The following is a 12,866-nucleotide window of genomic DNA, read 5'->3' on the forward strand; positions in this document are numbered from 1 at the left end:
GCCTCGTGTGGCCGAACCGTCTATATGATAGAGAACTGTAGCGGATACGACGTTACCGTTCTCGTGTAAACATAACACGGCCGACGGTGGACAGCTGAATCGTTCTTTATCCATTTCCTCTGTCCATGCTGGACAGAAACACTTTTCCGATTTGTATTTATTTGGTTGAATGTCTTTTTACTCAGAGAGACTCAATCAAATATTGTCCGACTTCCCTAAAACAATCTATTACAAGTAGAATGTGTTCTTCTTAAAGGTCCCATGTCATGGCCATTTCTACTGATCATAATTCCATTGTTGAGGTCTACTAAAATAGATTTATACATAAAACATAGGTTTGAAAAATAAATGTTCCAATATAAAATCAATTACTCAATATAATTGACTCTGCCCTCCCTTTTCTTACATATGTCACATATGAAATAATAACGTAGGAGTCCATTTAAGCATGGTATAGTTTACAAGCTATTAATCGAGAAGACTCAGTATCACCTGTGTGCAGCACACAAAAAACAATTGTGAGAAACATATATTATGCAGGAAATGTATACCTTTGTTGAAAACAAAGCATATCTGATTCGGGAGGAAAAGCTTCATCCCCCTTAACATCTGAGTTACTACTGATGGCATAGCATGAATGATAGTGGGTGTCTGAGGGTGTCACTACTGAGAAACGTCAAACAAAATCAAAACCTTACATTTGAAAACAGGTTTGCATTCCTCCACTTAAGATGACGTTATCATTGGAAACAATAAAAGCTAATTGTTTCGATGCAGAATCTATCAATTGAATCGGTAGAGCAGAACAGAATGGTTGTATTGTAGCCTGAGTTTCGTGCAGCCTTTAGTTTGACTAGGTGGAAACATTGTCCATATAATGTGAATACATGTAGAACTAGACAGTAATGGCGCATTTCCACTGCAGCGGGTAGCCCCGTTTAAGCGTCCTGGACCGTCCTCAAGCGGCCAGGCCAGTTTTTGGTGGCATTTCCATATAGCCTAATACCGGCTAGCGGGTACTTTTTCTCTCTTTTTCCGGCCCCATAAAATCGTGGTTCTATCAGACCAGGCCAGGGCTGTGACGTCAACACTCGACTGCTGATTGGTCAGAGAGAATCGTCACAAGATCGCGCGCGAGATCATCCCTCGCGTCACATATATATCAAGAAGCAAGCTTGCAGCATTTTGTAAACGGAGGAGCTACAAAAATGGCAACGTCGAAGAAAAGCACACCGTGGTCGACCGAGGAGGTGACGACGTTCCTACATCTCATTGGGGATGATAAAATCCAGCGGGAGCTCGACGGAACAACGTGAAATGTGAAAGTGTTCCAGGATGTCTCTGCACAGATGTCCGAGCGCGGATTTTCGAGGACTTTCCTGCGATGTAGGGAAAACGGAACGGCTTTACTGGAGTCCCTGCAAGGTACGCTCACTTCTAACAAAGAAGTCTATTTTATCCTTACATTAATGTTCGACAACCCGTGCTTTTATGGAGCCCCAAAGAGCTACATAGCTAGCTAAGGCAGATAGCCTAGGCAGATAGCCTTAGCTAGAGCTATTGTTTGCTAACACCATATGTGCCATTGTTTACGTTCAGTTTTTCTTTTCTATAGTTGCTGTTGCTATTTAGTATTGTGCTGCAGTAGTTTGTGGAATTAACAAGTCATTTTGTTGTTCTAGATGATTACATTGGGACTCGTGAGGAGGAACATTCCCGAACAACGGGTGATGGCAGTGTTCCGTCCACATCGTCAGTGAATCCAGAATGGACCCCAGCCGAAGAATCGACACCGACTCAACCACCAACACCGAGTGCCATCACGACACCGCAGCGTGTGGTTCTAGGTAAGAAATAGAAATGGCAAAACGACTGGAATTGTTTTTTTGTTTTTTTAAACCGTGGATCATCCATCGTCAGTAATTAAAATAAGCTATATCACTGTGTGGAAATTCTCTGTTACAAGTAAAGTCTTAGCTAGTAAGCAGCTAGTACAGTTGTGTGTGACATCCTATCATATACATATATTTATATTCATTATCAACAGGCTGGACATAATGTAATTCACTTTCACAATCATTGTAAACATCTAGGGCCAGAACTTTCTTTAGTTCACCTTACTGTTGTTCTGTTTATATATGTTATTCTTATATCCTTGTGTGACCTGTACCTGTACTGTGTGTTTTCCTTATTGCTAATTATTATCTTATTGTCACCCAGGCAAGAGGAAACGAGGAGGAGAGGATCGGGCCCAGCAGGAACGGCACCATGACTGGGCAGCGTCTCCTCCATGATACTTCAAAAAACCTTAATAGTTATTGTACATATTATATATTTTTTATCTAGTTAATTTTTAAATGCAACATTTGTACTTCCTTGTTTATTTATTTTCTTTAAAATGTTCATTTTATATTTACAATTCCATGTATATTTATGCTGGCTGCAATTCAGTTTTACATTTTTTATTTGTATTGTTTAATGGCATGCCTTTGATACAACATTTGTATTTTTATACTGCCATCAATAAAGTACTTCTTTGACTTATCTTATCTCTTGTTGATAATGAATGGCACCCAACATAAAAAAATCATAAACATACATGAATTTATAAAGCAATAACAAACACCATCAGTTAGGAAAAAGCCCCTTACTTTTAAGAGATTTAAAGCAAGAAATTGAGTTTGCTAGCTTGAGGTCCTACTCTAAAACATTATTACATGTTTATTTTGTAATGGTATTAAGAATACATGATAAATACATGTAGAAATTGCTCAATTGTAATACCCTCGTTCTACTACACTCAAACAACACATTCCTTATATATTTTAAAGACCAAAATAAACCTATAACCCATTCAAGCAAGCTTTTAACATGTCTAGAAGAAAGATTGAGGTTATATTTAATATATTATTTTATGTTGTGGATACTTTAGTCTCAGTCCCATGTATCCATGTTTACAATTGTCCACACTATTTTACACTTGCATTTATGAATATAGTTTTGCTGTGTTTTACACTTTAGTATTTATGTTTATAGTCAGCTTTGATATTTGCTTAATTGATTAGAAAGATTTTCTTTCCATGATCTGATATTTCCTCAAATGTTATTATGGGGCAGTACTTACTGGTGCTTGAATTTCAAATATTCAATTCAGATAATATTTGTTTAAAACATTTGACAAACACATGTATATGAAAAAAAAAGGATTTATTTATGTTCAATACAATGAATACAATGCAATGCTTGCTGTGATCACTTTCCTTCTTGCTGTGATAACAAGCCACACACCAAGAAACAAGTAAACGATCGCTTCCACATCCTCCATTGTTGTGTGTGTTTTGTGAGTTGTGTCGCATTGAAGATGACGCCACTGCAGTTTTACCCAGCGTCGCTCCGCCCAAAAAGCTGATCGCCCCGCCTACACTGCGTTGCTACCCCAGGTCCTAAAGTGTAATGGAAATGCGCCACGGCCTCGGACGGCCAGCGAGGCAGCCCGAGGCCTGAGCAAGGACGCTTAGGGACGCTTAAACGGGGCTACCCCGTTGCAGTGGAAATGCGCCATAAGAGGCCCATGACATAAGGCCTATTTGAAACAATAGTAGGGGCTTTTAACAGCTTGCCAATTTACAGACATCCCCTGCATAGCAGTATGAATAGCCTTAAAAGAAAAACAACCCACTCTGTGGTAACGAGAGTCATATGAACCAAATGCCCTAAGTGAAGCCGTTAGTCTCATCTGACTGACCCAAGGGTTGGTGCTGGTGTGACAGGGAGGCTTCCAAGTGTTCAAAGCAGATGTCAAGCTTTCAGTTCATGGCTCGGTGGGGGGGGAGCAGACCCACGTGAGACAGTATCAACGGCTGTAATGTTCAGTTTGAGGAGTGTCATTCTCTCTGGGAGCAGGAAATGGTGTCCATTCTCGGATCAGACCATTAATGTCATGTAGAGCAGCCATAGCATCTCTGTGACTGCACACATCCGGACTGTAGAACTGGGTAGAACTGGGTGACTTTCAGTGAAGCTGTCCAAGGCCATAGACAAAATGGAACCACGTACCAACAAAAGGGACACAAGGTCATCAATGTCTCTCTTTACCTTTGGCCCAATTGTAAAACAAATTAGTGGGAAAAATGTGGAACACTAATCCATCATGTGAAATTTTGATTTAATTTAAATAATTACTTATGGGTTGAAGTCAAATTAACATTAATATTAGAACTAAAGTCAGTAAAACTTGGACTTGCACGGATCAGAATCTAAGCAATACACAATTTTCCCAGCTCCGTAATGAAAAGGATAACAAGATTAGGTACATTACGGGAGTGTTAAAACACCCAAACATGCACACGTATCTTATTCTAGTTAGATACCTTGTTTGTTTTAAACATCATAAATACACAAACAACAATGAATACTTACAGGTTGTGTACCCGAATCTACAAAGTAGGAACAGCATCGTTCTTCAGTGCCCTACGCTGTACATATCCCGCATGAATCGCTGAAAGGTTTGGGAAGCTTTGTTTCGTGAAATGCTGGCAGAGGGTGTGGCCTCTGCGTATTCCCACGTCAGAGTACTCAGGAAGTAAATGAGAAATCTCCAACGAGGCATTTTGGGGAGGTATTTTCTGTGTTAGAGTTTTACTCGCGACAGGGTGTACTTTGAGGGTTTTTGACTCTGCAGACCGCACATGCATAAAAACCTTCATAACACACAAGGGGACGGGTAACAACCGGAAAAGCATGACATGGGCCCTTTAAGTACCACACATGTTCTATGATACGTTGTGGTGACTGCAGACTCCATCATAACCCTTGTATCTTATACAATTGATTCTGTTTGGGAAAATAAGTGAACATGATGACCACAATACAACTGTTTTGGTACAGTAAGTCCTGACAAGCAGAACAAAGTTAAGTTTAAACGGTAGGAAAAGGTAAATGTGCCCTTTTCTTCTGTACTTGTAGATGGGGTATGGTGAGGTCTCCCACTATGGGGTCTCATTAAAACAGGATCCTGGATCAGAGTGATTAGTCGGGTAATCCAACAAAGACGCTCCAGAACTGTCTGAATGGATGATGATGATTCAAGATGACTGAGTCGTACAATAGCTCATTTTTTAAAATCTTTATTCAGGGTAACTGAGGAACATTATTGGTGCCAAAGTGTTGAATCAGAGAATAATGATTTTTTCTTTTTAATGAATGATTTAGAAGTTGTAACCTAAACAAATCTCCTTAACAACCCACATTTAAAAATATATATATATCAGGTCGGCAGAGTAGACCGTGAAGTTTCGCTGCTCTCTCTACCCTCCCTCCCTCCCTTCCACGTCTCGCGCACAGCGGTGCGGACATCGGCAGTCCCTTCAGACAGACAGACAGACAGACGCAGCACCTCCCACTTTACTGTCCCACATTATGCCGGCTTTTCTTTGCTTATTTTGAAGGTGAGTGGTGATGAACAAATGACTAAGCTGCCGGTGCCTCGAGTTTACAGCTAATTAGCCAAAAGACAAACAATATAGGGTATAGCTATAGCTAATGGATAAGTTGTTAGCTCAAGGTTTAGCTAAGGCAATTTATCATGAGCATACAGGCTAATGTACTGTACTTAAGGGGAGACACTACAGTTGAATACAGTAAAATGTGTGTCTAATAATGTCATCACAATCACCACATTGATATGCAAATTAGGCATTAAATAGGCCTAATTAAAATGTGCTAATTTGCATGTAATATTACAAGTAGGCCTACATGAAAAAACGATATTTTTGCCTGCAATGTCCTGCCTTAAACAGTAGCTTCATAATTTTGATTGATGGCTGCTCATTTAATAACTATTGTTTGTACTAGTTTGTTGTATGCTGATCTTAATCATTACATGATATAGCGACCCACCCTCATGTGAAAGGAGGGCATTTATAGGTACACTGAAATTAAGTCCTTGAACAGTTATGTTTCGTTATGTGTGCGTTAAGTGTAATAATAATAATAATAAAAATGTATCGGATCATTAATGTATTCAGGAAATTCAGTATTATATTGCTTGGCTATAGAAGCTGAAGGTTAACTTACTTGTGAAACAAAAGTTAATTGAACCAATTATTGTAATCACTTCTGCAGCACAATGCCAAAAAAAGAAAAAATTCAGAAAAAGAAGGAGAAGGAGCGCCAGGAAACAGCCAAGAGTAGCACATCTCTAAATGCATGATTAAAACCAAGTACCAGCAGCAACACACAAGAGAAAACAGATAACTCAAATGTTGAAAGTGTTACACCTGAGAAAGCAGTAGAGATCTCACAAGCCACATTGGAGAGACAAGGGGAGGCTTTAGAGGCAACACCTGACACAGAGCAGAAAGATGATCAGGAAATCCCTGTCAGTGTGGAAGAGGAAGAGGCCACAGGAGGGTAAACGGTGGATAATGTTGAGTTTGAGGAAGCCATAGAAGAGGGTGATGTTGAGGAAACTGTCAGTAGTGTAGAAGAGGTCATAAAAAAAATTGCATCCTTAAAGTATCCAACATATCCCGCCCACAACCAAGCTTTTGATCTCAAATGTAATGTCAGCTATGTGAAAATGTGTGTTGTAAGAGGACCATGCTAACCTATCCTTAGATTTCCCTAAAACACTGAAGGCCGATCATTTCAAAAGATGTGGTATGAAAATAAGCCATGGTTGGAATACTCACCCGAAAAGGACAGTATGTACTGCTTCAGCTGTTGGCTTTTCTCAATGAACAAAAGTACAGTAACAAGAGTGCTTGGAGAGTGGCTGGCGTAAACAACTGGAAAAGGGGACTTGATAAAATGCAAGAACATGCAGACTCAGAGGCCCATTTAACAAGCATGGTGCGATGGAACACATACAAAAAGAATGCTTTACAAGCAGCTTTTGAGGTATCAGATGTTCAAGGAAAGGCAATAAAAGAGCAAGAGATACAAAGAAACAAAGAAATCTTGACCCGATTAATTGACATAACTTTATATCTTGCACGACAGGGGAAGGCTTTCAGGGGTGACGACGAGTCTGCCTCTAGCTCAAACCAGGGCAACTTCCTTGAACTTGTTAAAATGTTTAACCAGTACGATAGTGTACTCAGGCTACATTTGGATAATGTCAATGACCAGAAAATGGGTAAGAACAGATGTCAAGTTTCACTCCTCTCAAACAGAACACAAAATGATATCATAAAAGCCCTCGTCATATTCACAAAAACAGAGATAAGGAAAGAAATAGAGGAGGCTAATATATATTCAGTACTCATAGATGAAACCACTGATGTATCTCATTGCGAGCAGGTCTCTTTTGTAGTGCGTTATGTGTATGAAATGGAAGTCAAAGAGCGCTTCCTCCAGGTCTGCAATGTGTCAAAAACAACAGGTGAGGAGATGGAGAAAACAGTTCTTGACTTGCTAAAGAACAATGACCTACAGATCCAAAACATGCGTGGTCAAGGCTATGATGGCGCTGCCAATATGAGTGGTCAATACAGAGGACTGCAGTCAAGAATACTGAAACACAATAACAAAGCTCTGTATGTGCATTGCCAAGCTCACTGCTTAAATTTGGTCTTAGTTGAAAGTGCAAAATCAAGCCTCCACTTCATTGCCTTTTTCAACCTGGTAGAGAAGCTCTATGTGTTTTTTACCAGCTCTACAAAAAGACACACTGCATTTATGAAATGCCAAGAGGCCCTGCACCCTGGAGAGTGTGTAATTCAACTGCAGAAGCTCTCTGACACACGTTGGGCATGCAGAGAAAAAGCCCTGAAGGCCCTCCTTAAGTAAGGACCAAGTACTGTGGTCAAGGTCTTCACTGACATGACAGAGCAGGAGCCTCCAGATACTGCTGCTGGAGATGCCAAGATGTACCTTAAAGCCATAGACTTTGAGTTTTTACTTTGCCTTGAGATCGCCACTCCAGTCTTTGAGGTCACTGCACTTGCCTCTGATGCTCTACAGAACTGTGACATTGATCTGTCCACAGCATATACTGTTGTTGATGGAGTGATGGACACCTTGTCCAACCTCAGGACAGAAGAACAGTTTGGAAAACTGTTTAAGAGTGCCACTGAAAAGGCAGAAGCCGCTGGGATCAGCATCCCCACAGTCCCCCCAGGACAGCAAAGGCAGAGGAGGGTGCCTGCAAAGTATTGGCAAAGTACTAATGTAGCCACAGAGAGCCATTCCTTCCAGTCAGTAGAAGACTACTATAGAGGGAAGGTGTACTACTCATTCGTAGATGGTCTTTCTCAGGAACTAAAAAGAAGATTTAGGGGAGATGGCGAGACAGAGTCCAGTAAAATACTGAATGCACTCCACACTTTGACCAAGGCAACAACTGGATAGGCAAAGATGCAATGGGTCCTGACTCCCTTGATGCCGTTCACATGTTTTGTGAGTTCTATGGAGGAGAGGAGCAGAAGTTGAAAACAGAGCTCAGGGTTTTTCATGCCTCTTTCCCAAACACATGCTCCATGAAGGGGATATTAAAAACACTAAGAGACAACAGTGGACAGAAAATCTTTCCAACACTGGTGGAAATGATAAGAACGTATGCAACAATTCCAGTGTCAACAGCAACCGTGGAGAGGTCCTTCTCCAAGCTCAAGCTGGTGAAAGACACACTCAGAAGTAGGGTTGGGTATCGTTTGAATTTCCACGATTCTGATTCCGATTCTACTTTTCGATTCCGGTTCTTAACGGTTCTCAATTCCGATTCTTTGAGGGGCAGGGTAAAAAAATGATACATGCTTCTTCCACCAAAAAAATTACATTTATTCGAGAGACTTTTACACAGGTTAGTTTACAGTAATATAATATATTCACATTAATCAGTCCGTTTATATTCACTGCTATGTAACTGTAACCTGAGAACCACTGAAGTGCAGTGCAACAGTCCAACTTTTAAAGAACAGTTCTTGTTGAGAAAAACAAGCATATCTGCCTTCTCAGGCATACCGGGAAGAAATGTTTGAACATTTTAAAGTAAAATGCTTCAATCTGGTGCACTTTAAGCAGAATGACTAGAGACTAGATCTAGGGGGTACAACTCTAAACACCCATATGAAAAAGATCGGTTTACATTTTAATAATTAAATAAGTATGTGAACATAACCAATAACCTACCATAGCCAATAACAAATACATGTAACGTATTTTATTTTTGTTGTTCATTCATATCTTATTTTACTATTTTATTTATGCATATGTTTTTATCTCTCCAGTTTAAAACAATGTCTGGTTTACTGTCCTATAGTATACATTGGAATGATTTCAAACCTGTTTTATCCCAATAATTATAAAGGAGTGCCTTGGAAATATGTGTTTACATAAATTGTGATCAAAATGTTTGAGACCCACTGAGATAATAAGGGTGCATTCACACCTAACCCCCTAAACGCACCAGGAGCGTCTGCGCTGCGTTACGGCCGCGCCGCGGCGTTCACAAAGATCGCGGCCACTCTAGTCAATGGGTGCTATTCCACCAGACGCTCGAAGTGTCCCAGAAGCTCCTCGCCACAAGGAATTTCTAAAATATAGGATGAATCCTATTTTTGACGCGGCGCAGCGCGGCGCAGGCAGGAAGTGATGAAAATCACCTTGTTGTCTGCTTTGCTGGTCGAGGGGGTGCACCCAAAACCGGCTCCTTCTCCTCCCCCCCACCACCGTCTTTCAAGTAGGAGAATACATGCCAGCGTTCTCCTCCGGTTTACAGGCACTGTAAATTATATATATATACAATAATTATGATGATGAATGCATATTTTTTTACCACTAAAATACAGCAACACATCTTTGATTCATGTCGTTTATAACTGGAATATTACAATTATTATTAACTATGTCTGTAGTCTACAACACAACAACATACAATAAACACGATTTAAACAGACACAAACATAAACCATTTAACTACGTAGCCTTCTACTTGTAGAAGTACAAATGTCCAGGAAATATTCCAAAATCAACAACAACTGCGAGGCTGCACACACGACACTCCGCTTCCGCAACGTTTTGAAACGCGCCTGGTGTGTTAGGTCGCAGCGTGGCGCAGCCGCAGCGTGGCGCAGCCGCAGCGTGGCGCAGCCGCAGCGCAGCCGCAGCGCAGCGCGGCGCAGACACTCCTGGTGCGTTTAGGGGGTAATAGTCCGCTCTCTGGTGCGCACCAGACCACAGTTTGTTACATTGTTTCATTTTTCAGAAGGTTCGGTTTGCGTTCACACAGGCAAAACTCAAACGGACTATAAACTTTAACACAACTCATGTGCTCGGAAATGCTGTTCAACCATTGGTCAGACATTAAGGGGGTAAAAACGCAAATCCCGGCAATTTCTAGCGGAGCCTCCGCCATGGAGCATCGGCACTTTCGCCAGGTTATTCTCATGCTGCTTTTAGTCTGGAGATCAACAGACACTAGCAGCCCGCGCATATGATTATATAATCAGACAACGTCCGTTAAAAAACATTATTACATGGCATTGTTGAATACTCGATTCTGATTGGTCAATTCAAAACACGTGACACGTTTTTAATCCAGAACAGACAGACCGCTGTCAAGGATTTATTGACCGTTGTTAAGGACGCTCACATCTGCACAAAGAAGTCCGTTAGATTTAACTGTATACAGTTTGGCTGAAACTAACTGACAAGACAAGAGCGACAAGAAAACAGCGGAGAAGTAATGGGCAGAAACCCTCCTTTTTACGCAGCGGTCCACAGGGTTCGTACGGGTGCTTGAAATCCTTGAAAATGCTTGAAATTTGACGTGGTGTTTTCAAGGTTGGGAAAGTGCTTGAATTTTGGGAATGGTGCTTGAAATTGAGATAAAGTGCTTGAAAATGTAAATGCTTTACTTTTACAAAAAATTGCTGTCTGACTGAATAGTTCGCTTTTTAGATTAAAAGAAAAGAATTTCTGCAAAACACTTGCAGAAACTGCAAGTGTTTGTGTTAGGTGTGACCTGGGCATTCTGATGAGAGTGATAGATGACTGTGTGCCAGGAGGTTGCAGTTTCAACGAGCGTTGGCTAGCAGAAGACAAATACAAGCCATGGCTAAGACGAGGGTCAAGCCCACGAGTAGCCTCCTGCAAAGTTTGCAAAAATAACTATGCGGGAGTCTGCGCTGATGAGCCACATGAAAGGTACGCCGTAGTAGAGCATTTTAGATTAGGCTAACGTTGCATGTTACGTTTGTTTAAGCTAACGTTAGCGAGCTGAATAGCAAACTCCATGAGGGATAATAATAATTGCAGGGGACAATCATTTCAGAGGAGCGTACCTATGTTATGTGCGTTACAGTCGCCATCGTGTGGTGTTCAGAGGATGAAGCTCTCACGGCATTTCGTGTTATAGTCACGAAATATAATCTATTGATTCGACACAGAGCGATTTTGAAAGCAATGTATTTCTACTGGTAGTATGTTTCGTGCCTAAACCAAATGTGACTTGCTCTATCGAAATCAGTCACATTGACCCGAAGACACATTTTCGTTTGTATTACTGGTCTCGGGGAAGCTCGCGAGTGTGTTTGTGTATTTTTGCGTTTGTGTACCGGGGAAACACTCACAAGAAACACCGGCTGTTGTTATGCTTGCTGTGACGTTACATTAGTCCGTTCTCTGCTTGTAATCATGCCGAAGCTTCAAAGTTGAATTTATCATCTGAATTTGCCGAAACAAGTTTAATATTCTGAAAGCCAAGACTTTGTTTATTTGAAAACATGAAAACAAACTGTCTTTTATATAAAATTGAAGTATTATACAATTAAAACTACATTTTGCTTTAATCCCATGTAATTGTAGAATGAACACAGTCTTCCTTTGGTGATGTATAAGTTAGGAGTCTTGAGTAGTCAACATTACCTAAAATCATTGTACACATTTGTACATATTATTTTACAGTAGAAGTACCAGAGTGTAGGAATACTCTGTTACAGTAAAAGTCCTGCATTCAAAATGTTCCTCAAGTGAAAATAGAAAAGTATTCTCATCTAAATATAGTGAAAGACAGTAAAAGTAGTCGTTGTGCAGATTGGTCCATTTCAGAATAATATATATGATATGTTTTATAATGATTGATCATGAAAGTGTTCTCAGAGCTGGTGAAGGTGCAGCGAGTCTGAATGACTTTGTATACTGCAGGGTAGCTGGTGGATTTACTCCGGGTGGAACTAAAGTCTGATTCAACACTTGATTAGATTTCACATCATTCATCTGTGAAGTAACTAAAGGGATTAAATACATGTAGTGGAGGAAAGTACACCATGTACCTCTGAACTGTAGTGGAGTAGAAGTACACCATGTACCTCTGAACTGTTGTGCAGTAGAAGTACACCATGTACCTCTGAACTGTAGAGGAGTAGAAGTACACCATGTACCTCTGACTTGCGTTCACTACCAACAATTAATCAATAATGTATTGAAAAGTTATTTGGCTGATTGTTGTATATTGGCTCAGCCAGGTTATATGGGAGGCCTAGTCTATGTACAGGTCACTAATTTTGAAATATTAAACTTAGTTTTCTTTTCTTTAATTTTTCATCCTCGTGTAGAATGCTATCACGAAACACACATTTGGTTGTTTATAGCATAAAGAACATCTGATTTAATGTGAGGTAGGGAAATAACCATTTGAGTATGTGTATAAAAATATGTAATTTACAACAGCTGTAAGATGCTTGAAAAGCTGGAAAATGCACCTTGAAAATGCTTGAAAAGTGCTTGAATTTGACTTTTGAAAAGGTGTAAGAACCCTGGGTCCAGACATAGGTCAGACGGCGACACATATTCAGTTGCCAGTTACTTTGGCATTACGGCAGGGATATCTAGATACTTCCCAAGGTTTGACATAATGAATTGTG

The 12,866-nt window shown here is 40.4% G+C and overlaps 1 long non-coding RNA gene across 1 annotated transcript; it reads left to right on the forward strand.

Moving 5' to 3' along the window:
* The first annotated feature begins 1,056 nt into the window (after window positions 1–1,056).
* On the forward strand, window positions 1,057–2,926 carry LOC139434523 (uncharacterized). The gene is made up of 3 exons (XR_011643869.1): window positions 1,057–1,425; window positions 1,683–1,847; window positions 2,221–2,926. It is a non-coding gene; the product is annotated as an uncharacterized lncRNA (long non-coding RNA).
* Window positions 2,927–12,866: the final 9,940 nt, after the last annotated feature.

The sequence above is a fragment of the Pseudochaenichthys georgianus genome, chromosome 1, assembly GCF_902827115.2.
Source record: "Pseudochaenichthys georgianus chromosome 1, fPseGeo1.2, whole genome shotgun sequence".
Lineage (NCBI taxonomy): Eukaryota > Metazoa > Chordata > Actinopteri > Perciformes > Channichthyidae > Pseudochaenichthys > Pseudochaenichthys georgianus.